This window comes from Heteronotia binoei, chromosome 2 (assembly GCF_032191835.1).
Source record: "Heteronotia binoei isolate CCM8104 ecotype False Entrance Well chromosome 2, APGP_CSIRO_Hbin_v1, whole genome shotgun sequence".
In the NCBI taxonomy this organism is placed as follows: domain Eukaryota; kingdom Metazoa; phylum Chordata; class Lepidosauria; order Squamata; family Gekkonidae; genus Heteronotia; species Heteronotia binoei.
This window is the reverse complement of record NC_083224.1, coordinates 111,852,165-111,875,902: the sequence shown is the minus strand read 5'-3', so window position 1 is coordinate 111,875,902 and position 23,738 is coordinate 111,852,165. Positions and strand designations below refer to the sequence as shown.

Sequence of the window (23,738 nt, the reverse complement as noted above, 5' to 3'; positions counted from 1 at the left end):
CCCTGCTGGATCAGACCAGTGGTCCACCTAGTTCAGCATCCTGTCTCACACAGTGGCCAACCAGTTCCTCTCGAGAGCCAGCAACAGGGCATAGTGGCTGAGACCTTTTGCGTGAAACTCTATGAGGAGAGATCTGGAATGGGTAAAAAGCAGGGATAGAGGCACTACTTCTCTCTCTATCAAATGGCTTTTCTAAAGAAAACGTAATTGAGGCTCAAATATGCATTTCTGCATAACATGCCTTATTGCTTTATTGTTTGTCCTTTCAATACGTTGTAGTTTGCATCATGCTGTGAAGTTAGTTAAAGGCCACTGTTATATAGTGCTTATCAGTATAAATAATCCCATGTTTGGGAAATAATAACAGGCGAATAAGTTATGTAATGTCTGCTGTGCCATTGCAAAGGCAACCACATTACCCTACTCCATCTGTTGCTACATATATTATAACAGTACATGCCAATGTTTTTATGCTTATATAATGTTATTTGATAAAATGTATTGCTTTACAGCGTAGGGCATTCATTTATATCTTTACAGAAAACTATCAAATATACGTAAAGCTTTATAAAAATAATATACCAAGAGTGCATATGGGATCATTTATTTAATAATTAACAAAAATATTAATTGTTATTTTCTTAATTCAAGCTGTGACCTCCTCTACATGAACAAACCACACTTTGTATTTCAGTTATTTTACATGAATAAATTACAGGTGTGTTACACAATATGTAATTGCTAAAATCTTATTACAACTAGTCTAGTCACATGGATAATATTTTATGACGTAAATTAGCATATTTAAGATATACAAGTGAACAGGGCCAGATCTATATTTTTTTGAGTGGGGGGAAAACAAAAAAATGGTGCCCGCACTCAAAAAATGAGAGGCAGGCAATCTGCCTCTCTCCTCTCCATTTAAACACTCCCTAGCAGAGTGTTTAAATGGGGAGGGAAGCCTTGGGCCTGCCTTTGCTGCCTCCCAACCTCATGAGGAGATGGCAAAGGCAGGCCATCTGCCTCCCCACCACCACCATTTAAACACCCTGCTGAGTGTTTATATGAGGAGGGAAGCCTTTGCCGCCTCCCACCTTGCAGAGAGGTGGCAAAAGTAGCCAATCTTTCTCCCCCGCCTCCCACCCAGGGGGGTGGCGCCCAACTCAATGGCCCTCCCTGGAGTTGCCGAGGGCTAGTGTCCCCTCTGCCCCCTCCTAGATCTGGCCCTGCAAGTGAATAAGATTTCCGTCTGCTTCTGTAGCTACTGGTATTCCCACGTCAAACTATTCTTTTTTTGCATGTAGGAAACATACCTGCCCTCAGCTGGGAGGGCTACTTTCTCCAGGTCTAATGGGTTGTCTCCAAATAATTTCCCCCACTTAAGGAAACATTCTCAGTCATTAAGAAATGTTAACATTTTTTTCTCAAATGCCTTAGCTGTAGTCTCCATGGACCAAAGCCATTCCTGTTAAACTGTTTTGTGACACTTTTAAATATTTATTTTGGCATTCATTTATAAAAATTAACATTCATCCTAGTGACATACAAGTTAAAGGATATTAATAATTGCAAGTTGTGACACAAAAATAATACTTGAAACCGAATGTTTGTTTGGGATCTGGTGTAGGAGAAGTTGGTGCCTGATTTTTTTTCTCAAAAAAAGAACAGAAATGTGGAATTCTTGTGGACTTTAGTCAAATGTGGTGTGCTTTGTCCTCTGGTTAATATATTTTGGAGGAAAGTATTTGCTGAAGCTGGAGCAGAGGGGAAAAGTTCTTGATCATATAGCTGCTACAGATAGGGCTGCCAACTTTCAGTTGGCGCCTGGGGATCTCTTGAGTTACTGCTTATCTCCAGACTATAGAGATCGTTCCCCTGGAGAAAATGGATGCTTTGGAAGGTAGATTCTATGGCAGTGTTTCCCAGCCTGTGGGCTGGGACCCATAAGTGGGTTGCAGAGCCTCAGAAAGTAGGTTGTGGGCCAGCCCTCCTTAATGGCCTCCCCTGCCCTTTCTTTCACTCTCTTTTGTGTCTTGGAAACCAAGATCTGACCCTGGAAACAGTGTCTTCCATTTCATATACTAGCTGATATATTTTCTTCACTGCCAACATGTTGATCAAGTAAAAGATGTCCTGATGGTTACTAGAGTGAGGTTTTTTTTCCAAAATATAATTTTTTATTTTATAACAAAATAATAAACTGCATTATAAAACAGAGATAACAAATATAGATAATACCATAGCTACAAAACCTTAATGAATTCACAAACCATTACAACAATCAAATGCTTATATATTAACAATCACAATTATATGTAGGAGTGCCACTAAAGAAAGAGGAAAAAAATTACCAATCACCAGAGATTCAAAACTGAGATTATTTCTGGAATTTCCCTTTGTTGTTGTAAATATTCAAGGATTGGATACCATATACTAATAAAATCATCACATTCCACCTCTACATCAGTTTTGGATATATTAGATAATTTGTTCATTACATACAAATTCCACAACTTTAAGTGCCATAACTTTAAAGTAGGAGCAATTTCTGATTTCCAGCTATGTGCTATTGCTAGCTTGGCAGCAAATAACTAGGGGGTGTGCAAAAAATTTTTTTGGAAATCATCGGATTTGGAAATATATGGGGCCAAAATATTTGGAATACCGTATATTTCCAAATACTGGCACTCGGAATAGCCGTATATACAGTAGATTTACGGCTGTTTCCGAATATATGGCCCCATTATACCCTATGGCCATTGAAATCAAAGGCAAAATAGGGTATATTGGAAGCCGCCTGGAGGGGAGGGGGTTTGAGGGAGAGCCCCCAAATTTGCAGGGGACTCTCCCCTGAAAACCCCCAAGTCCCAAAAAGATTGGGCCAGGGGGTCCAATTCCTGGGGCACCCAAAGCCAAACCTAACTTCACACCAGAGAATCTCTATAGGACCCAAATGCACTACATCCATCCATCTACTCTATGAACCCTGCTGGCCTGGAACCAATATAAACCCAGTTGCCAAAGTCACCGCCACACAAAACACAATCTGCTCAAGGTCTGCTCTGCAGACCTGGCTGCAGCAAACCCAGATGCCAGCTCTCCAGCCCTGTCCCAAACAACGCAGGGAGAGCTGGCCAAGCACAGCAAGCATGCTGTTTCTCAGTCTCTCACTTAGATGCCAGCTTCCCTGCCACAGAACACACAATCTACAGATGCCAGCTCTCCAGCCCTGCCCCAAACAATGCGGGGAGAGCTGGCCAAGAACAACAAGCATGCTGGTTCTGGGTCTCTCACCCAGATGCCATCTTCCCTGCCACAGAACACACAATCTACAGATGCCAGCTCTCCAGCCCTGCCCCAAACAATACAACTCTCAAACAAGAGAAGCGGTAGGCAAATCCAAACAACAACCACAGATCCAAACAGATCACTGAGAAAAGGCCAATAAACTCAGCTTTTCAACAATAAAAAACCTCAGGCCAAATCAGTCAACAACACCCCCCCCCCAAACCAGAACCAGGAAAAGGGACAACAGGACACGATGCAAAACCAACAGCAACAGATCCAAATCACTGAGAAAAGGCCAACAAACTCAACTGTTAAAAAGTGACCTTTTAAACAATGAAAATTAGGCCAAACAGCCCCCCCTCCAAGAACCAGAACCAGAAGAGAAAAGTAACAACAGCAGCACAACACAGCAGCGACAAATCAAACACAGAATCCTTTTAAAACAGTAAAAACTTGACTTTTAACAATACAGGAACTTTACCAACCCCTCCCCCCCAAAAAACCTTCACTTTAACCCCAAGAAATCCAAACCACCCAAATCAGGAAAAGTAAAAGGACACTGCACTTTTAAAAGTCCTCTCACTAAAGTAAGATATAGGCAAATTGGCACCCCCCCACCCCAAGCAGAACCCCCTAACCCCAAATAAGCTACCCAGTACCCACTCACCCAAATCTGGATAAGTAAAGGGACTCCGAGTCTTAAAAAGTCCTTTTACTAACTAAAATAAAAACAAGAACCTCAAGACTGTCTTACCTTAGATGTCTTCTCTTCTCCAGGCAGGTCAGGCAAGGCTGAGAGACAGCAGCAGCTGAGGCCAAGGGCCAGCGCAGCACAATCTCTCTCACACACTAACACCAACACAGCAGCAATGGAATGGAGTCCAGCCAGGCAGACTCCTTAAAAAGGTTCTCTGGCCCTACACATAGCAGTTTCAAAAAATACCACTGCTCTGTGATTGGCCAGAGAACACTGTTTACTTGGATACACAAGTAAACAAAAGAACAAAAGAACAACAATGTTGCTGATGGCTGGGGGATTTTGCAAATGCATGCTTTGGATTGGCTGCTGGGGCTCCTCTCCCCCTCCCTCCCTGATCCTAGGGAGGCTATGGGAGAGGCAGGAAAAGGCTTCCAAAGGCGGGAAAGAAGGCAAGCAGCTCCCCTGAGGCTGCAGAAGCTCCTTTCCTGCCTTTTCTATGGACTTCCATATACTTCCGAATATTGATTCGGAAGTATACGGGGAGCCATATATGGCTCCCATATAATGGCTTCCAATTGGATTTGGAAGTATACGGCGCCGTATACTTCCAAATCAGGGGTGATTCAGAGGTTTCTTCAATTCGGCCGAACCAAATGCACACCCCTACAAATAACAAGAATGCTATCCTTTTGTCCATAATAGGTGAGAGCCAATACCCAAACCTCAGATTCAATAGAATGGTCTCTGGTGTTAAAGTTAATAAAATTCCTGTTGTATCTTGAATCTGTTCCAATATTTGTTTCCAATATGTTAAAAAACAATTGGACACCATAACCAACAATGTATGTACAATCCTATTTCTTGACATTGTTTCCAACATAATGGTTGAATCTCTTTAGATATATATGCCGGTTGCTTTGGGGTGTAATACTAAAATGATAAAAGACTACAGTGAGTTTCTTAGAATGTTAAGGGGGATTAGAGGGAGTAATGGAGAAGGAGAGGCTGGTCAAAGGCCCATATGCAAATATGCATGTTAAAATGCCACTTGCTTGGGGTTCACATGAGGCAGCTGTAACCCTTTCTGTGATTTTAATGGGTTCTAAAAAAAATTTGTTGGCAACTGTAGAAAAAGAAATGCTGAACTAGATGAATGCCAAGATCAGTTTGTCTAGGGTGCCAAAAAACCTTGGGCCAGCCATGGATCAGTTCACCATGCCAAGTTAAATTGGATTTGTGGGTCACCATATCAAAAAGCCTGGAAATCCTTCTCTATGGCATTGTACCCAATTGAGGTCCCTGTTCTCCAAAGGCTGCACCCCCAAATCTCCAGGAGTTTTCAACCTGGAGCTGGCAACCCTATGCCTCCCCACCCCCCACTGGTGACCAGAGGGGACCTGGCAACCCTGTTGATAGCACAAGAGTGGGAAAAGTGCAGTTGGTCTGTGCATCAAAGCCTGGATGTATAAAGTACGGCAGATAACTAAGATGAGATACAAGAACAAAAAAAATCACTTTAAAGGATTGAAACCTTTTTTTTTAATTTTGGGGAATAATGAACTGAATTTGTTGATTTATTTTTATAATTGTGCAGTTTTTATATTTTAAAAGACAAGTATATGTACCAGTTTCAAGAGGACATTATGTATATTGTATGTTGTGAGCAGTTATGTTTTTACAGGAAAATAGAAAAGACTGAATACATTCCATTAGTGAAAAAAAGAATCTTCTGCTTGTACTTTATTTATTGTGATAATTCTTAGCTCCTGAACTGCTTCCTTCACATATTTCCTTGATGAAAACAGATTTTTAAGCCTGTAGAACTAAAATTATTGTACTTACCCATCTGTGCAAATTTTGCAAAGAAAAACTGCTTGAGTGAGAAAGGATGTGCACTGGGTCCAACATAGGGTTGCCAAGTCCAATTCAAGAAATATCTGGGGACATTGGGGGTGGAGCCAGGAGACATTGGGGGTGGAGCCAGCCGCAAGGGTGTGACAAGCATAATTGAACTCCAAGAGAGTTTTAGCCATCACATTTAAAGGGACCGCACACCTTTTTAAATGCCTTCCTTCCATAGGAAATAATGAAGGATAATGACACCTTTTTGGGGGCTCATAGAATTGGACTCCCTGGTCCAATCTTTTTGAAATGCGGGGGGTATTTTGGGGAGAGGCACTGGATGCTGTACTGAAAATCCGGTGCCTCTATCTCAAAAAACAGCCCTCTAGAGCCCCAGATACCTATGGATCAATTCTCTATTATTTCCTATGAGAATAAGTCTCCATATGGAACAACAGAGTTCCCAGCAGATATTTCCCTCCCCTCTCCCGCTTTCTGATGACCCTGAAGTGGGAGGAGGGCTTCCAAACCAGGGGATCCCCTGCCTCCACCTGGGGATTGGCAGCCCTAGTCCAACACCATGTATTTATTTTGTGGTTAGACCCAAGTAAAACAGTCATATTGTATATTTTATGATGAAGGTGATCTTCATCACGGTTGCTTAAGAGGTGAATCTTGAGTACCAGCATGGAGCAGGTTTTTGAAGCGACAGAGGTGGGAGGTGAGAGCTGTAGTAATCACAAAAGCAGAAAGGGCCTATATCTGCATCGGTAGATAAGCTATAGGCCCTGCTTTATCCTCTCACTCTTGTTTGATCTCTTGCTTCCCTCCCTTTGAGTGGAAAATTTGCATGGGGTTTGGAATTTTGGAATACTGGGATATTTTAACCTGCTTCCATATTCACGTGCACACTCATCCCACTCTCCCATTGGATTTTGAAATTCCTTCCACATCCTTCCCCCAGTATTCTGCTGTCACTCCACTGTATCTCCGTAGTTTCCAAGAGTGGTTTTTCAGAGCAGTATTTCCCCTTCCTCCTCTTGATTCACTTCCAAGTCTTTAAAAGTAGAAACATTTCCTCGGATTTTCCCCTTCCCATCCCCTGGCAGACTAATTGATCTGTTCTTATTGGTCAGTTTCACACTAGGCATGTTTTTTGAAACAGGAGATTAGGTAAGTGTGAGAATAATGCTGCGGAATCTTTTTGGTGGCAGCAACAGCCTCTTCCCCTTTTATCTTATTTCTAAATAACAATGGGGGGGATTCAGGCTGCAAAGCACTGATGTCTCCACCTCCCCCCTCTCTCACTAAATTCTTAAAGCAGTGTCTACCAGTATTTTTTTTTCCTCCAGCAAACTCCTTGACTACTGATAAGGGGGGAGGGGGAACAGTAATGGCAATCTCACAGTAAATTCAGCTGGAAGAATCTCCTATTTCAAAGGGCATGCCCAGTGTGAAACTAACCAATCAGAAGAAACTAATCCCAGAACATTACCCAGGTTTTCTCATTGGTATGTAGAATATATGCACCACAATTCTCAATAGAAATCAGAGAGAGAGAGAGATGTAGATGTAGAATGCAGGCACAGCATTCAAAGTAAGCCCCAACCGGCTCAACTTCAGTGAAAATCAGAAGGCAGGCAAAAAGGGACTATGAACATATTGCAAAAAACATAAAGACCAACAATAAAAATTTCTTCAAATATATTAGAAGCAGGAAACCAGCCAGGGAGGCAGTGGGGCCCTTGGATGACCAAGGGGTCAAAGGATTACTGAAGGAGGATAGGAAAATGGCTGAGAAGCTGAATGCATTTTTTGTCTCCGTCTTCACTGTGGAAGATGAGAAGTGTTTGCCTGCTCCAGAACCACTTCTATTGGAAGGGGTGTCGTAAGACCTGAGTCAGATTGAGGTGACAAGAGAGGAGGTCCTACAACTGATAGACGCATTAAAAACTAATAAGTCACCAGGTCCAGATGGCATACATCCAAGAGTTCTGAAAAAACTCAAAGTTGAACTTGTGGATCTTCTGACAAAAATATGTAATCTTTCATTGAAATTTGCCTCTGTTCCTGAGGACTGGAAGGTAGCAAATTTCACCCCCATCTTTAAAAAGGGTTCCAGAGGAGATCCGGGAAACTCCCGGATTCAGTCTGACTTCAATACTGAGAAAGTTGGTAGAAACCATTATCAAGGACAGAATGAGTAGGCACATTGATGAACAAAGGTTATTGAGGAAGACTCAGCATGGGTTCTGTAAGGGAAGATCTTGCCTCACTAACCTGTTACATTTCTTTGAGGGGCTGAACAAACATGTGGACAAAGGAGACCCAATAGATATTGTTTACCTTGACTTTCAGAAAGCTTTTGATAAAGTTCCTCATCAAAGGCTCCTTAGTAAACTCGAGAGTCATGGAGTAAAAGGACAGGTCCTCTTGTGGATCAAAAACTGGCTAATTAATAGGAAGCAGAGAGTGAGTATAAATGGGCAGTCTTTGCAGTGAAGGACGGTAAGCAGTGGAGTGCTGCAGGGCTCAGTACTGGGTCCCATGCTTTTTAACTTGTTCATAAATGATTTGGAGTTGAGAGTAAGCAGTGAAGTGGCCAAGTTTGCAGATGACATAAATTGTTCGGGGTGGTGAGAACCAAAGAGGATTGTGAGGAACTCCAAAGGGTCTGTTGAGGCTGGGTGAGTGGGCGTCAATGTGGCAGATGAGGTTCAATGTGGCCATGTGCAAAGTAATGCACGTTGGGGCCAAGAATCCCAGCTACAAATACAAGTTGATGGGCTGTGAACTGGCAGAGACTGACCAAGAGGGGTCGTGGTAGATAACTCACTGATGGTCTTTGACCGTGGTAAACTTTCATTCACAGATAACTCACTGAAAATGTCAAGACAGTGTGCGATTGCAATAAAAAAAAGACCAACGCCATCCTGGGAATTATTAGGAAGGGAACTGAAAACAAATCAGCCAGCATCATAATGCCCCTGTATAAATGGATGGTGTGGTCTCATTTGGAATACTGTGTGCAATTCTGGTCACCGCACCTCAAAAAGGATATTATAGCATTGGAAAAAGTGTAGAAAAGGGCAACTAGAATGATTAAAGGTTTGGAACACTTTCCCTATGAAGAAAGGTTAAAACGCTTGGGGCTCTTTAGCTTGGAGAAACGTCGACTGCGGGGTGACATGATAGAGGTTTACAAGATTATGCATGGGATGGAGAAAGTAGAGAAAGAAGTACTTTTCTCCCTTTCTCACAATACAAGAACTCGTGGGCATTCAATGAAATTGCTGAGCAGTCGGGTTAGAACGGATAAAAGGAGGTACTTCTTCACCCAAAGGGTGATTAACATGTGGAATTCACTGCCACAAGAGGTGGTAGCAGCTACAAGCATAGCCAGCTTCAAGAGGGGGTTAGATAAAAATATGGAGCAGAGGTCCATCAGTGGCTATTAGCCACAGTGTGTATATATATATGTGTGTGTGTGTGTGTGTGTGTGTATTTGGCCACTGTGTGACACAGTGTTGGACTGGATGGGCCTGATCCAATATGGCTTCTCTTATGTTCTTAGAACTAAGCTGTGTATGCAGAATGGACCTCAGTAAATGAATCCGTGTTCTGGAAGAGGAGTCTAATAATCTGATGTTATCCAGGCCGAAGGGGGCCAGCCTTGGAATGATCAGTGGTATATGGATTTGGCAGGCAACTCTAACCAGTCTAAATTAGATCTTGAGAGACAATTTTTTTTGAGGGGGGGAATGCATTCATGTCCTTTATATGGCTAAAGACCAGTCATTAATTACTAAGAGGCCTTAATTAATGATCTGTTGAAGAAAGGACTCTCCTGGAGACAGATTCAAGTGGGTAGCCGTGTAGAACTGAAGCAGCAGAACAAAGTTTGAGTCCAGTAGCGCCTTTAAAACCAACAAAGTTTTATTCAAGGTATAAGCTTTCATGTGGTGAAAAGTGTGCTTGCACACGGAAACTTATACCTTGAATAAAACTTCATTGGACATAAAGCTGCCGCTGGCACTCAAACTTTGTTCTCCTGGAGACAGTGTACTTACTTCAGTTAAGATGATGAGATTTGTCAGTCTTGCTCACTCTCTTGTCTGTTGTGATAATGGTCAAAAATTTATCTACTGGTTCATGAAAAGACAAAGAAGATGGTTCATGTGAAGACAGAAAGGTGGGGCAAAAGAGAGAAAGACAAATCCCAAATGGAGGCTTGTTCACAGCCCAAGATAGGCCACTACCAGTTGGCAACAGATTTCTTTGGAGCATCCACTTTGCTGTTTTCATAAGAACATACAGTCCAGTATCCTGTTGCACACAGTGACTAACCAGTTACTCTGGAGGGCCAACAACAGGGCTGTTGGGGGACAATGGAGGCAACACCATGCCCCCTTCTTTCTCAGCCCCCCGTGTGGTCAATCCCTGTAGCCACCAGGCTCAGTGGGGTTACTAGGATTGCCAATGCTGGGTTGGGAGCTCTGGCTCCCAGTTCAGAAAGGAGTAGAGTACTCTACTAGGAGTAGAGTAAAGAAAATAAATTTCAAAGCGTAGGAAAGAAGCACTCCTTCCTTGTGCTTCTCCTCTGTAAAACTCCCTTATCTTTCAACGCGTTTGTCAGCTAAGCTTGACCGTGTTTCAGGGTTGTAGACAGCAACCCAAACTTACAGAGCCTCTACAAAAATTATACAAATGTGCACTGAATAGGAGAACTTCCCCAGAAAATATAATAAATGTCTTCCAAACATTCAATAAGCATATACTTACATACAGCAGTTTTATATCTCTTTCTCACACACCAATAAATTGTCAATCCTTTCCAAACTGGGCAACAGCTCAACAAACATATCATGCCTGCCATGGAATGTCAAATATGCAGCCCAGGGGCTGGAACAGGCCCCTGGAGGGATCCTATCAGCCCCATGAGCAAGTCTGCTTTCTTCTCCCTCTCCCTTGCTTCCTTCTCTGTCACAGCTTGCTTTGCCAGCAGGCCTGGCACAAGGGCACATGGCGTCCCAGGCAGCCTCACTGCCTGCCACCCTCCTGAGCCTCACCACTCTCCCAGCCCCCCTCCGCAGCACCTCCCCTCCCTCCCTCCCTCCCTCCCTCCCAATTTTACTGCCCGGGGAACAGCTCCCAAGGCTCTTTCAAGGCCACCCCTCCCCGCCTCTGATTGGTGGGAAAAGCTGCGCCGAGGCCAGCAGCGCCTATGTCAGCCTTCTGGTGCTCTTAGCACCTTCAGTGCTGGGGTGGCAGCGGCAGCGAGAAGGACAGCGAACTGCTGAAAAAGCAGCTCCTGCCACTGCCTCCTTCCCACTTCCCTTCAACATGATCCAGGGAAGCAGCAGCAGCAACTGCTGCTGCTTTTTCAGCAGTTCACTGTCCTTCTCGCCACCACCCCAGCACTGAAAGTGCTGAGAGCGCCAGAAGGCCGGAATAGGAGCCACTGGCCTTGGTGTGGCTTTTCCCACCAATCAGCTGGTCGGCGGGGGGCAGCCTTGAAAGAGCCCCGGTGCTTCACTGCCGGTGAAGGGAGTGGAAGGGAGGGAGGGGGAGGCAACTAGGGATTTTGGTGCCTCTGCCCTGCTGGTGCCCTAGGCAAATGTCTAGTTTGCCTAGTGGGCGGGCCAGTCATGTTTGTCAGACTTGCTCAATTGCACAGGAGCAACAGATCAAAGCCCCTTTTCCTTCTATTGGCTGTGGCTCCACCCCCTCCTCATCCCCTGGCTAGGGAGGGAAAGAGCCAGAGCTTCCTTTGCCCAGTTCCCTCAATATCACGCAGGAGAGATACAAAATTTTTAATTTTGTTTGCTGGTGTCTTATAAAGTTTATATCTCAGCTACATGGCCCAGCCTTACAAGGTCTTATTTATGCCAGATCTGGCCAAATTAACAAATGAGTTTGACACCCCTGCACTAAATAATGCATTTTCAGTCCACTTACAATACACTTTCCAACTGAATTTTACTTGTGTGAATTGACAAAATCCAGTTGGAAAGTGCTTTGAAAGTGAATCGAAAGTTCATTATTTAGTGTATATGATCGCAGCCTAGGTGGGATTCAATTAGTGTGGTTTTAAATAGCTTCAAAATGTCTGCTAGGGAACTGGCTCTCTTGAGTATCCTTTTCTGCTTCCTTCTAACTTGTTCCCTCAATTTTGTAAAGTTCCCTCTTTTGAAAACAAATATTGTTGTATGAATTTTTCTTGTGCTCCCTCATGGCCACCATTCCCCTCCCCAGTTACCATCCAAGGGCTTTATCTAAGTTTTTTTAAATTGGCACTTGACATATCACTGCAGTATCAGAACATGACTACTAGCTTCTCTGAATTCCCGGGTTTTAATTTTTCAAAAAAAAATTCTCTAGACCCTTTTGTTGCTATGGAGGCAGAAAATTTCATCCATTACCATACCATTTTAAAATGATCAGTTCCATTCAATATCTTAAGCCCCAGCTTTCTCTAGCCTCTGATTATTTTTGCTTGGGGTCAGGTTATTTTGCTGACCTGTAGGCCATCTGTTCCTACTGCTTTAAAGCATTTGCTGCTGAATAATTTGGAGTTTTCAATAAGATTGTGCTAGAGCTAAATCAGACCTAAAAGTAACAAATCATAACTTATTAAGTTTCAGTGTTGTCATACAGTGCATTTTAGAAGATCATTAGCTAGGCATTCACCCCTGTAATTGTTTCTGGACCGAGGCAGTTGAAATATTAACTTTTTAAGTTGCGCCTTGCCAAAGGGCGAGAGCTAAAGGGCTCTTTGCCTAGGGGCTTCCTAAGGACCAGGAACCCAGATCCCTGATATATATCATGAAGGTAGAATGCCAGCAGGGGGGGTGGGGGCTTTCCAGTGTTTTGCACTGAGTATCACATGTACGACTATCTGCCCACAGGACAGAAGTCTTGGGTGTGTGCTCGACGTAAGGAGCTCCTGGTCCTCAAGGAATGAGTTCGTACCCTTGAGGCCGAGGTGACTGCCCTGGAGAAGCAGAGACGGTCAGTTAGGCAATTGGGGAAGACTCTCGGGGGCGTATTAGATGAGCCCCACTCTGAACGTGGCAGCCCCGTTGCTGCCAGAGAGCGTGAGGGTCGAGAGGGAACAGGGCACCTTGCTAAGGATAAGGGGAATGCGCCCTCAGAAGGGACCTCTTCTTCGGTTGGTGAGCGGGTATCCTTTCGCGCCAAGGAACCATCCCTGGGCAGGGGGAGAGGGGGGGTCTTGGTAATTGGTGATTCGATCCTTAGGCAAGTAGACAGCTGGGTGGCAAAACCGCATATTGACCGTATGGTGACTTGCCTGCCTGCTGCGAAGGTTGCGGACATTACGCGTGTAGTAGATAGGCTGATAGTGTTGGGGAGGAGCCTGTGGTCGTGGTGCATGTTGGCACCAACGATGTGGGGAAATGCAGTCGTGAGGTCCTGGAGGAGAAATTTAGGCTGCTAGGTGGGAGACTTAAGGCAAGGACCTCCAAGGTAGCCTTCTCGGAAGTGCTACCTGTTCCACGTGCAGGGCAGGAGAGACAGGCGCAAATTAGAAGTCTCAATGTGTGGATGAGACGATGGTGTAAGGAGGAAGGGTTTAAGTTTGTTAGACACTGGGATGCTTTCTGGAACAAGCGGGAGCTGTACAAAAGAGACGGTCTCCACTTGTCTCCGGATGGAACCAGGTTGCTGGCGCTTAAAATCAAAAAGGTGGCAGAGCAGTTTTTAAACTAAATCTTGGGGGAAAGCCGACAGGAGATGGAATGTCTCTGGTTCGGGAGGACTCATCTCAAAGAGATGAAGGGTTGGTGTGGAGAAACGCCATCTTAGTTGGGAGGGAACATGAAACTGCTAAGCAGGCTTTGGCCTAGCTACGGTTGCCAAGTCCAATTCAAGAAATATCTGGGGTCTTTGGGGGTGGAGCCAGGAGACTTTGGGGGTGGAGCCAGGAGACATTGGGGTGGAGCCAAGATCAAGGCTATGACAAGCATAATTGAATTCCAAGGGAGTTCTGGCCATCACATTTAAAGGGACGGGCACACCTTTTCAATGCCTTCCTTACATAGGAAATAATGATGGATCTAGTACACAAAAACATCTACCATAATAAATCTGTTCCTCTTTAAAGTACTACAGGATTCTTTCTTGATACATCTACAGTTGAGAACTTTGCGGCAACTGCTAAAATTCCTGCCTGTCGAGGTCGGTACAAGAAAGAACGGCTGGCTACAGGAGTCAGCAAGGGCTCTGAAATCTTGTACAGAGTTTTGTGTCATTTTTCTTAATTCTGATAAACAGTTTGCGTTTCATCTTTTGATTCTAGACCAGCAAGGTTCACACAACTTTTGCCTGCTCCGGGGAAGAGCCATGGCTGCCCTGCCCTCTAAGCCTGTCCTCATTCAGGAATCTCCTTCTCACTACCAAGCAGGGACCCACCTGGTCCCGATGCTTTTGTTTCACGGCGCTGCTGCCGCGACCGCGGTTTCGTCTTCACTTTTGGCATGTTGATACACCAGAAACATGCTCGCCGCACAACTAGGGATTCACGAGGAAGAAGCAGCAGTCGTCGTAAAACCCCTCGCTGGCGAGGGATGCTGGGACAAGTAGTTTCCCTGCTCATATACCAAATGCAGTGAAAGCGTTTTACGACTACAACTCCCATAAAGCACTTCACTCAAAAAACTGCTGTCATTCGTAATTCTAACTGTTGCGCAGGAGGAAATAATCACACAAGCAGGAACTGAAGCTAAGTTCTATAAGGAAGAAAAAGAAGTGGACACAAACTAAACCTTCAGTTTAAAAAAAATACCGCTTTTGGCCATGATATTCCGGAGATACAAAATGGCATCGCTGTGTGTTTTGACGTCTCTGTTGAAAAAATACCGTACTACGTACTATCCGTATAGTAATAACACAGTATCTTTTATTGAGACCAACTAAAGCTGCCAGAACTGGCGCCCACCGTTTCCCCCCCTCCCCCCGCTTCCGTTTTTTGGGGGAGCGGGAAAAGAGGGTGGAAATCCTGGGGTCTCCCGCCAGAGCGGGAGGATTGGGAACGCTAGGCCTAGCCTCCCTCCAACCCCCCCTTCCTTCCAGAGCCAAACCAGCAACTCTAGGGGGAAAGCCTCCTAGAGCGGCAGGAAGTTCTTTTGTTCTTGGTATGTGAGTTAGGCAGGAAGAGAGGCAATCCTCAACTGGCGCTCAAAGGAGGAGGTTGGGAGCATGGGGGCTCCTGACTGTGGGATAGGCCTACTCAGGAAAAGGAGGCCCCCAGGCAGTCAGACCAAGTAAGTCATCCTCAAGGCAGGGCAAGTTTAGACCAGGGACAGTAGGATGCATTTATAACCACCTTTTCTTTGTCATGCTGTTTGCTGTGCGGGTGCTGTGCTGTGCTAACCTTTTACATGCAACTGTTTTCGTTGTGCTTTTCTTTTCTTTTCTTTTTCTCTTTTAAATAAATATTTTTTCTGTTTTGAATGCTGGCAGTCAAACTCTGTACCACATAGATCCCGACCGCTTAGACCGTGCTGCTTTATGAAGGGGGCCCCGGGGAAGGGGGAAAGCATGCAGTTGGATAAGGTGCCAATCCTCCAGGGGTTCCCCAAAGAAGTGCTGAGGTCTCTGTGATACCCAAGTACAGGGTGGCAGAGGACCTTGAGGCCTGGCCTCATAGCTGGAGAGGGGGATTGGGAGTCCTGTTCCTCTCAATCTGAACCCCTAGACTGAGCAGGTGGTGGCAGCGAGCCCAAGTGGCCGGAGGAGAAATAGCTCCCTCCAGGAGTTGGCGACTCAATAGGAAGTTGACGGGACCGGGTCTAAAGGCAGAACCGGGCCGGTTCCGTCACACTTGGCGGCAGCGGTGGGATAAGAACAAACAGAGAACTTGATTGGCCAGGCATTTTTGGTTTTTTGATACGCACAAGCACCCAGAGGAAGCAACAGAGGTTTTGTTTTATTTTCGGGTCAACTGGAATAGGGAAAGTTTAGTTAGTTAGGATGGAGCGTGCTAAGAGACTGGAAATCCTGAAGATGACAAAGCCACAGCTCCAGGAAGAGTGTGCAAAACAAAAGCTGGAGTGTGACAACATGACTGTAGCAGATATGAAAGACCTCCTGTTGGAGCATCATCAGCATGCAGGGGCACCTGCAGAAGTGCCCCCTACCCAGTCAGAAGCAATCTTGCGGCTACAGTTGGAACTGGAGAGAATGCGTATCGAGGCGGACCGAGACCGCAGACGGGAGGAAAGAGAGAGGGATGAGATCCGCAGACAGGGGGAAAGAGAGAGGGATGAAAGACAAGCTGAGATCTGCAGACAGGAGGAAAGAGAGAGGGAGCTGAGACAAGCGGAGATCCGCAGACGGGAGGAAAGAGAGAGAGCTGAGATCCGCAGACGGGAGCAGGAAGAGCAACGTCGCCATGAGCTTGAGGTGCTACGTCTGGAAGCTGAACAAAGCATAAAGATCAAAGTCACCCCCAAAGACTTTGCAGTGTACAAAGAGGGAGAAGACCCCTCCATATACCTCTCCAACTTTGAGAAGGCAGCCAAACAGTGGGGGATTGCAGAGGAAGACTATATGTCTTACCTCTGTAGCATCCTGACTGGAGAACTTTCAGCCATCTATCACAGCATGCCTATGGAAGATGGGGGGGATAACTTTTGCAGCCTAGAAAGCCACTGTATTTAAAAGGTTTAAACTGGGGCCAGACCACTCCCGAAAGCAGTTCAGGGGTTTAGCTCCACAAGAATGTAGATCCTATTCTGAATTTGGGGTAATGAAGGAACAGACAGTTCCAGTGTTATTGGGCCGGGATTTGTTGGTTGGCCAGTACTCTATCAATGCTGTAACCCGCAGCCAAACCCTCAGAGGAAAGTGGGAGGAGGAAGGCAACTTTAGGGAAGCCACCTCACCACCAACCAGGGAGGGGGAATTAGCCCAGGTTACTGAGGACGAAGAGAGGTCAGTCACCCAGGAGGGGGAGGACCAGCCTGTCTCAAGCCCTGGAGGAGGGTGTTCCCAAGGGGAAGAGGGGTGTAGCTTTCCCCAAGTGCAGCAAGAGGCTGTAGATGTTCCTAGCGAGGAAGGGAACCGGTCTAGCGTAAAGGATGTGCATCCTGAAGAGACAGAGGAGGAGAGTGGAGATTTCACAGGAGGTTCTGAGAGCAGCAAGGCTAATGTGGGCTCAGAGGAGCACATAGCTGAAGGCTTGGGGGAATGGGAGTGGTTCCAGAAGGGGGCCCTGAGTGACCTTAGGTTGGAACCGGTTCACCAAGTAGCTGTGGATCAGGAAGTGGGATCTTCCGAGACTCTTTCAGAACAGGTTGTCTTGAAGCAGGGCAAACAGGAGTCCTGGGAAGCTGTGGGACCTTCCAGGCAAGAGGGGGGTCAGTTGGGTAGTGCTGAAAAACCAACCGAGGGGACTGAGAACCCAAGCCAAACCCTTGCTGAGGTTTCTGGAAACAGTGGGACTAGGGGTGGCTTGAAGGAACAGATGATAGAAAGTCTGGGGGAGCCAGGAATGTTCCTGTCTGAGGTTCAAAGTGACCCTAGGCTGGAACCACTGGGTGAGGTGGCAAGGGACCAGAAAGTGGAGTTCTCAGAAGCTGAGACAGGGGATAGGGTGATGGTTTTCCTGCCACTTCATACTGGTGAACGGAAAGTGGAATGGGAGGGACCCCATATGATTGTGGATGACCTGGACGATGTTACTTATGTGGTGGCTATGGAGAAGACAGGAAAGGCAGTTAAAGTGGTGCAGGTGAATATACCACAGCCATTCTCTGCAAGGTCCATGGTGTTGCATATAGGTAGGAAGGAAGGAGACAAAAAGAAGCTGGGACAGCAATTGTTTGGAGCCCCAGAGGTGGTTTTCTGGGAGGTCAGAGTGGACAGAGGGAACATTCCACCAATGAGGGATAAAGAAGAAGCAACTGTGTGGGAACTGGGCAGTTTCCAACCTCATATGTGGGGCCAGGAATTTCCTTCTTTGATGGACCACTCATCCCAGCAACAGCAGCAACTGAGGGAGAGCGCCAAACTCCAGAGGTGGTCCTGGGAGATGGAGGAGTACATCTTAAAGACTGGACATTCCTTCCGAATGCAGCAATGCAACTTTTTGTCCAGAAAGGACATGGACACCTAGGGTGTTGGACTTTGTGTATTGTTGGGAAAATTCCTAATCTTGGTAAATGTTCTGTTTGCGTTAACGGGTTTCTCCTTGTTTGGTTGGATTCTGCTACGGGGTCACCTCTGTAGGAGGCAACCCCTCTGGCTCAGAATTTAAGGAGGGGGACGTGTGGAGAAACGCCATCTTAGTTGGGAGGGAACATGAAACTGCTAAGCAGGCTTTGGCCTAGCCTCCCTCCAACCCCCCCCTCCCTTCCAGAGCCAAACCAGCAACTCTAGGGGGAAAGCCTCCTAGAGCGGCAGGAAGTTCTTTTGTTCTTGGTATGTGAGTTAGGCAGGAAGAGAGGCAGTCCTCAACTGGCGCTCAAAGGAGGAGGTTGTGAGCATGGGGGCTCCTGACTGTGGGATAGGCCTACTCAGGAAAAGGAGGCCCCCAGGCAGTCAGACCAAGTAAGTCATCCTCAAGGCAGGGCAAGTTTAGACCAGGGACAGTAGGATGCGTTTATAACCACCTTTTCTTTGTCATGCTGTTTGCTGTGCGGGTGCTGTGCTGTGCTAACCTTTTACATGCAACTGTTTTCGTTGTGCTTTTCTTTTCTTTTCTTTTTCTCTTTTAAATAAATATTTTTTCTGTTTTGAATGCTGGCAGTCAAACTCTGTACCACATAGATCCCAACCACTTAGACCATGCTGCTTTATGAAGGGGGCCCCGGGGAAGGGGGAAGGCATGCAGTTGGATAAGGTGCCAATCCTCCAGGGGTTCCCCAAAGAAGTGCTGAGGTCTCTGTGATACCCAAGTACAGGGTGGCAGAGGACCTTGAGGCCTGGCCTCATAGCTGGAGAGGGGGATTGGGAGTCCTGTTCCTCTCAATCTGAACCCCTAGACTGAGCAGGTGGTGGCAGCGAGCCCAAGTGGCCGGAGGAGAAATAGCTCCCTCCAGGAGTTGGCGACTCAATAGGAAGTTGATGGGACTGGGTCTGAAGGCAGAACCGGGCCGGTTCCGTCACAGTTGGCTTCTATTTTTCTACCGGGTAACGGATCAGAGTTGTCCACTGTGATGGTGACAAACAGTATGGACTGTCTGCCAGAGTCTCAAGGCGGCAGGAGGGAGGTGGCGAGCCTAGCTTGCCTGGGAAATTATAAATGTTTATGTGCAAATGCTAGAAGTGTCCGAAGTAAAATTGGTGAATTGGAATGTTTAGTGTTGGGAGAAAACATAGACATTGTGGGAATTTCAGAAACTTGGTGGAATGAGGAGAATCAGTGGGACACGGTGATTCCTGGATATAAGTTATATCGGAAGGATAGGGAGGGAAGGGTTGGAGGTGGGGTGGCTCTGTATGTCAGAGAGGATATACGGTCCAGTAAGACTGAGGTCAGAGAATTAGATTCCCTTTTAGAAATGCTTTGGGTTGAAATAGAGGGCCCAAAAGGAAATTTAACTATGGGAGTTTGTTATCGCCCACCAAATCAAAAGAGAGAGGACGATTATAATATGATGGAAGGATTAAAGATAGTGGCTAAACGTAAAAACTGTGTCGTAATAGGTGTTTTTAACTACCCGCAGATTGATTGGGTCAATATGTGTTCTGGTCGAGAGAAAGAGATTGAGTTTCTTGATGCTCTCAATGACTGTGCTATGGAGCAGATGGTCTCAGAACCTACCAGGGGTGGGGCGATCCTGGATCTGGTCCTAAGTAATGCCCAAGACTTGGTGAGAGATGTAAAAGTGATTGCGCCGCTTGGGAACAGTGACCATAATGTTATTGATTTCACCGTTTGTATAAATAGGGAGTTGCCCAAAAAGACCGCCACAACCACATTTAACTTTAAAAGGGGTAAATTCTCTGAGATGAGGAGGCATGTGAGGAGGAAACTGAAAGGAAAGGTAAATATGGTCAAAACCCTTGGGGAAGCTTGGAGACTATTTAAAACTATAATCCTAGAAGCTCAGATAAAATACATACCACAAGTTAGGAAAGGCACAAACAGGTATAAGAAGAGGCCAGCATGGTTAACAAACAAAGTAATGGAAGCTGTAAAAGGTAAGAAGGACTCCTTTAAGTGGTGGAAAACCAGTCCAAGTGAGATTAATAAAAGGGAACACAGGCAGTGGCAAATCAAATGCAAGACTGTGATCAGGCAGGCAAAAAGGGACTATGAGGAGCATATTGCAAAAAAACATAAAGACCAACAATAAAAATTTCTTCAAATATATTAGAAATAGGAAACCAGCCAGGGAAGCAGTGGGGCCCTTGGATGACCATGGGGTAAAAGAATTACTGAAGGAGGATGGGGAAATGGCTGAGAAGCTGAATGCATTTTTTGCCTCTGTCTTCACCGTGGAAGATGAGAAGTGTTTGCCCGCCCCAGAACCACTAATATTGGAAGGGGTGTTGAAAGACCTGAGTCAGATTGAGGTGACAAAAGAGGAGGTCCTACAACTAATAGACAAATTAAAAACTAATAAGTCACCGGGTCCGGATGGCATACATCCAAGAGTTCTGAAAGAACTCAAAGTTGAACTTGTGGATCTTCTAACAAAAATCTGTAATCTTTCATTGAAATCTGCCTCTGTTCCTGAGGACTGGAAGGTAGCAAATGTCACCCCCATCTTTAAAAAGGGTTCCAGAGGAGATCCGGGAAATTACAGGCCAGTCAGTCTGACTTCAATACCGGGAAAGTTGGTAGAAACCATTATCAAGGACAGAATGAGTAGACACATTGATGAACACGGGTTATTGAGGAAGACTCAGCATGGGTTCTGTAGGGGAAGATCTTGCCTCACTAACCTGTTACATTTCTTTGAGGGGGTGAACAAACATGTGGACAAAGGAGACCCGATAGATGTTGTTTACCTTGACTTCCAGAAAGCTTTTGATAAAGTTCCTCATCAAAGGCTCCTTAGAAAGCTTGAGAGTCATGGAGTAAAAGGACAGGTCCTCTTGTGGATCAAAAACTGGCTGAGTAATAGGAAGCAGAGAGGAGTATAAATGGGCAATCTTCGCAGTGGAGGACGGTAAGCAGTGGGGTGCCGCAGGGCTCAGTACTGGGTCCCATGCTCTTTAACTTGTTCATAAATGATTTAGAGTTGGGAGTGAGCAGTGAAGTGGCCAAGTTTGCGGATGACACTAAATTGTTCAGGGTGGTGAGAACCAGAGAGGATTGTGAGGAACTTCAAAGGGATCTGTTGAGGCTGGGTGAGTGGGCGTCAATGTGGCAGATGCGGTTCAATGTGGCCAAGTGCAAAGTAATGCACATTGGGGCCAAGAATCCCAGCTACAAATACAAGTTGATGGGGTGTGAACTGGCAGAGACTGACCATGAGAGAGATCTTGGGGTCGTGGTAGATAATTCACTGAAAATGTCAAGACAGTGTGCGTTTGCAATAAAAAAGGCCAATGCCATGCTGGGAATTATTAGGAAGGGAATTGAAAACAAATCAGCCAGTATCATAATGCCCCTGTATAAATCGATGGTGCGGTCTCATTTGGAGTACTGTGTGCAGTTCTGGTCGCCGCACCTCAAAAAGGATATTATAGCATTGGAGAAAGTTCAGAAAAGGGCAACTAGAATGATTAAAGGGCTGGAACACCTTCCCTATGAAGAAAGGTTGAAACGCTTAGGGCTCTTTAGCTTGGAGAAACGTCGACTGAGGGGTGACATGATAGAGGTTTACAAGATAATGCATGTGATGGAGAAAGTAGAGAAAGAAGTACTTTTCTCCCTTTCTCACAATACAAGAACTCGTGGGCATTCGATGAAATTGCTGAGCAGACAGGTTAAAACGGATAAAAGGAAGTACTTCTTCACCCAAAGGGTGATTAACATGTGGAATTCACTGCCACAGGAGGTGGTGGTGGCCACAAGCATGGCCACCTTCAAGAGGGGGTTAGATAAAAATATGGAGCAGAAGTCCATCAGTGGCTATTAGCCACAGTGTGTGTGTGTATATTTTGGCCGCTGTGTGACACAGAATGTTGGACTGGATGGGCCATTGGCCTGATCTAACATGGCTTCTCTTATGTTCTTAAATATATTTCTGCAGAAATGTACATTGATAACTCACATATTCAAACTGCTCCTTTTTTGCCCTTCCCCTCCCAAACATACATTGCTTCTCTTATTGACATTTTACTAAGAGAAGTAGAAAGTGTGCAAAGTTTCCCAAACTGAAACAGAACCAGTGAATAGCTATTTGCCCCAATGATGAAACTTTTATGTAGCCATTAGTATATCTAAGTTTCCCCAGTGGGCTATTCCAGCTTGGAGAAACAGTATTGGGGGGAGGTGGGAGCCTAAGATGCTTCTCCACGTTCCCATGATCCCAATACAGATTGCATTCTGTACACCCAGGAACTGAGTTCTGAGCAGAGAACTTCCAAGGTGCAGCTAACTGAAAGGCCTTGTACTCATAATGACTTAAGGATAATACAATGTACAGTTAGAACTTAAGTATCAGAACAGAATAAACTCACTTTGAGTTTTCTGGTTTTGAGAATTTGTACTTCTCAACCCCATTTTTCTATTTCATATGTTTCATTTTTTTTTAAATGAACAAATATTTATTTATAGAAGACTCCATGTTTGGAAACTCATGTGAAGAGAACCACATTTGGCCTTTTATTGGCTGATCCAAGTTCTGGATAACTAAGTACAGAACAATCTCTTTTACAGGGGATTCCTCTTCATAATCTATCTGTCTGCTCAAATTCCCTATTGGGTCATTCCCGGGGCTTTTTTTGTTGAAAAACCCCAGTAGGAACTCATTTGCATATTAGGCCATACACCCTGATGCCAAGTCAGCCAGAACCTCATTCCTGTGCAATCCTGCTTAAAAAAAAAAAAGTCCTGGTCATTCCCATTCCAATATTATAAAATCTTGTTTAATTAGGAAAACATCCAGTGCATCTCTTCATAATATTTTGCTGCACTAGAGATGTTTTTTCTGCTTCAGCAGTGCTAGAATACTTTTCCATTATCTGTACATCAGAGAAATACAGAACATTAACAGAGATGGGTTTCACTTGTGTTTTGCATGAGCTTGGATTGCATGTTCCAAGGAACCATCTGCACAGAAGACCTTTTTTTTCTTTACCAGTATTAAAAACTGTTATCAGGTACCCAGTGTTATCAAGACGATATATTTTATTAATGCAATTGTCAAACCCCATGCAAATTTTCCACTCAAAGGGAGGGGAGCAAGAGATCAAATAGGAGTGAGAGGATTGTTAATCAGAAATTGTATACATAGCGTCATGCAGACATTTGGAGAGGAGAAGATATAAAGACACTGGGGAAAGTAATATGCAAAGTGGCCTTTTGATTTCTTTCTTCTAAACAAAAATTAGCAATGGTTCCCCACAGCAGAGAGTAATTTCATATTAAGTGAAAATATTTGCATGGTTCTCCAGTTTGTTTGTCAGTAAGATACACGAAGGTCAGAAACATACTTCACATGCACATGTTAGTTTTATAGCTACATAATGGTTTGTCAAATCAAATCAAATCAAATCAGGTTTATTATGGTCAAAGGACCAGCAAAGAAAAAGTCTTGTGAAATAGCTCTGACAATAATGTATGATTACCTTCCGGGACATTGAAAAATCCATTTTGTCATAAAAGATGAAGAGAAGCATGGTTGATAAAATCCATAGGCCTACATTGTTTTTTCTGTTCTGCCAAACAATGATGATACTGCATCAAATCTATATACTATTAGTGACCTGTGGCCCCCATTTGCAGAAATCTAAATCCACGGATTGGGGCCACATGGATGCTAAA

The 23,738-nt window shown here is 45.0% G+C and overlaps 1 protein-coding gene across 3 annotated transcripts in view; it reads left to right on the top strand.

Moving 5' to 3' along the window:
- SLC1A7 (solute carrier family 1 member 7) overlaps window positions 1-23,738 on the top strand; it is a 123,928-nt gene that overhangs the window by 1,899 nt on the left and 98,291 nt on the right. The gene's annotated exons all lie outside the window — the stretch shown is intronic.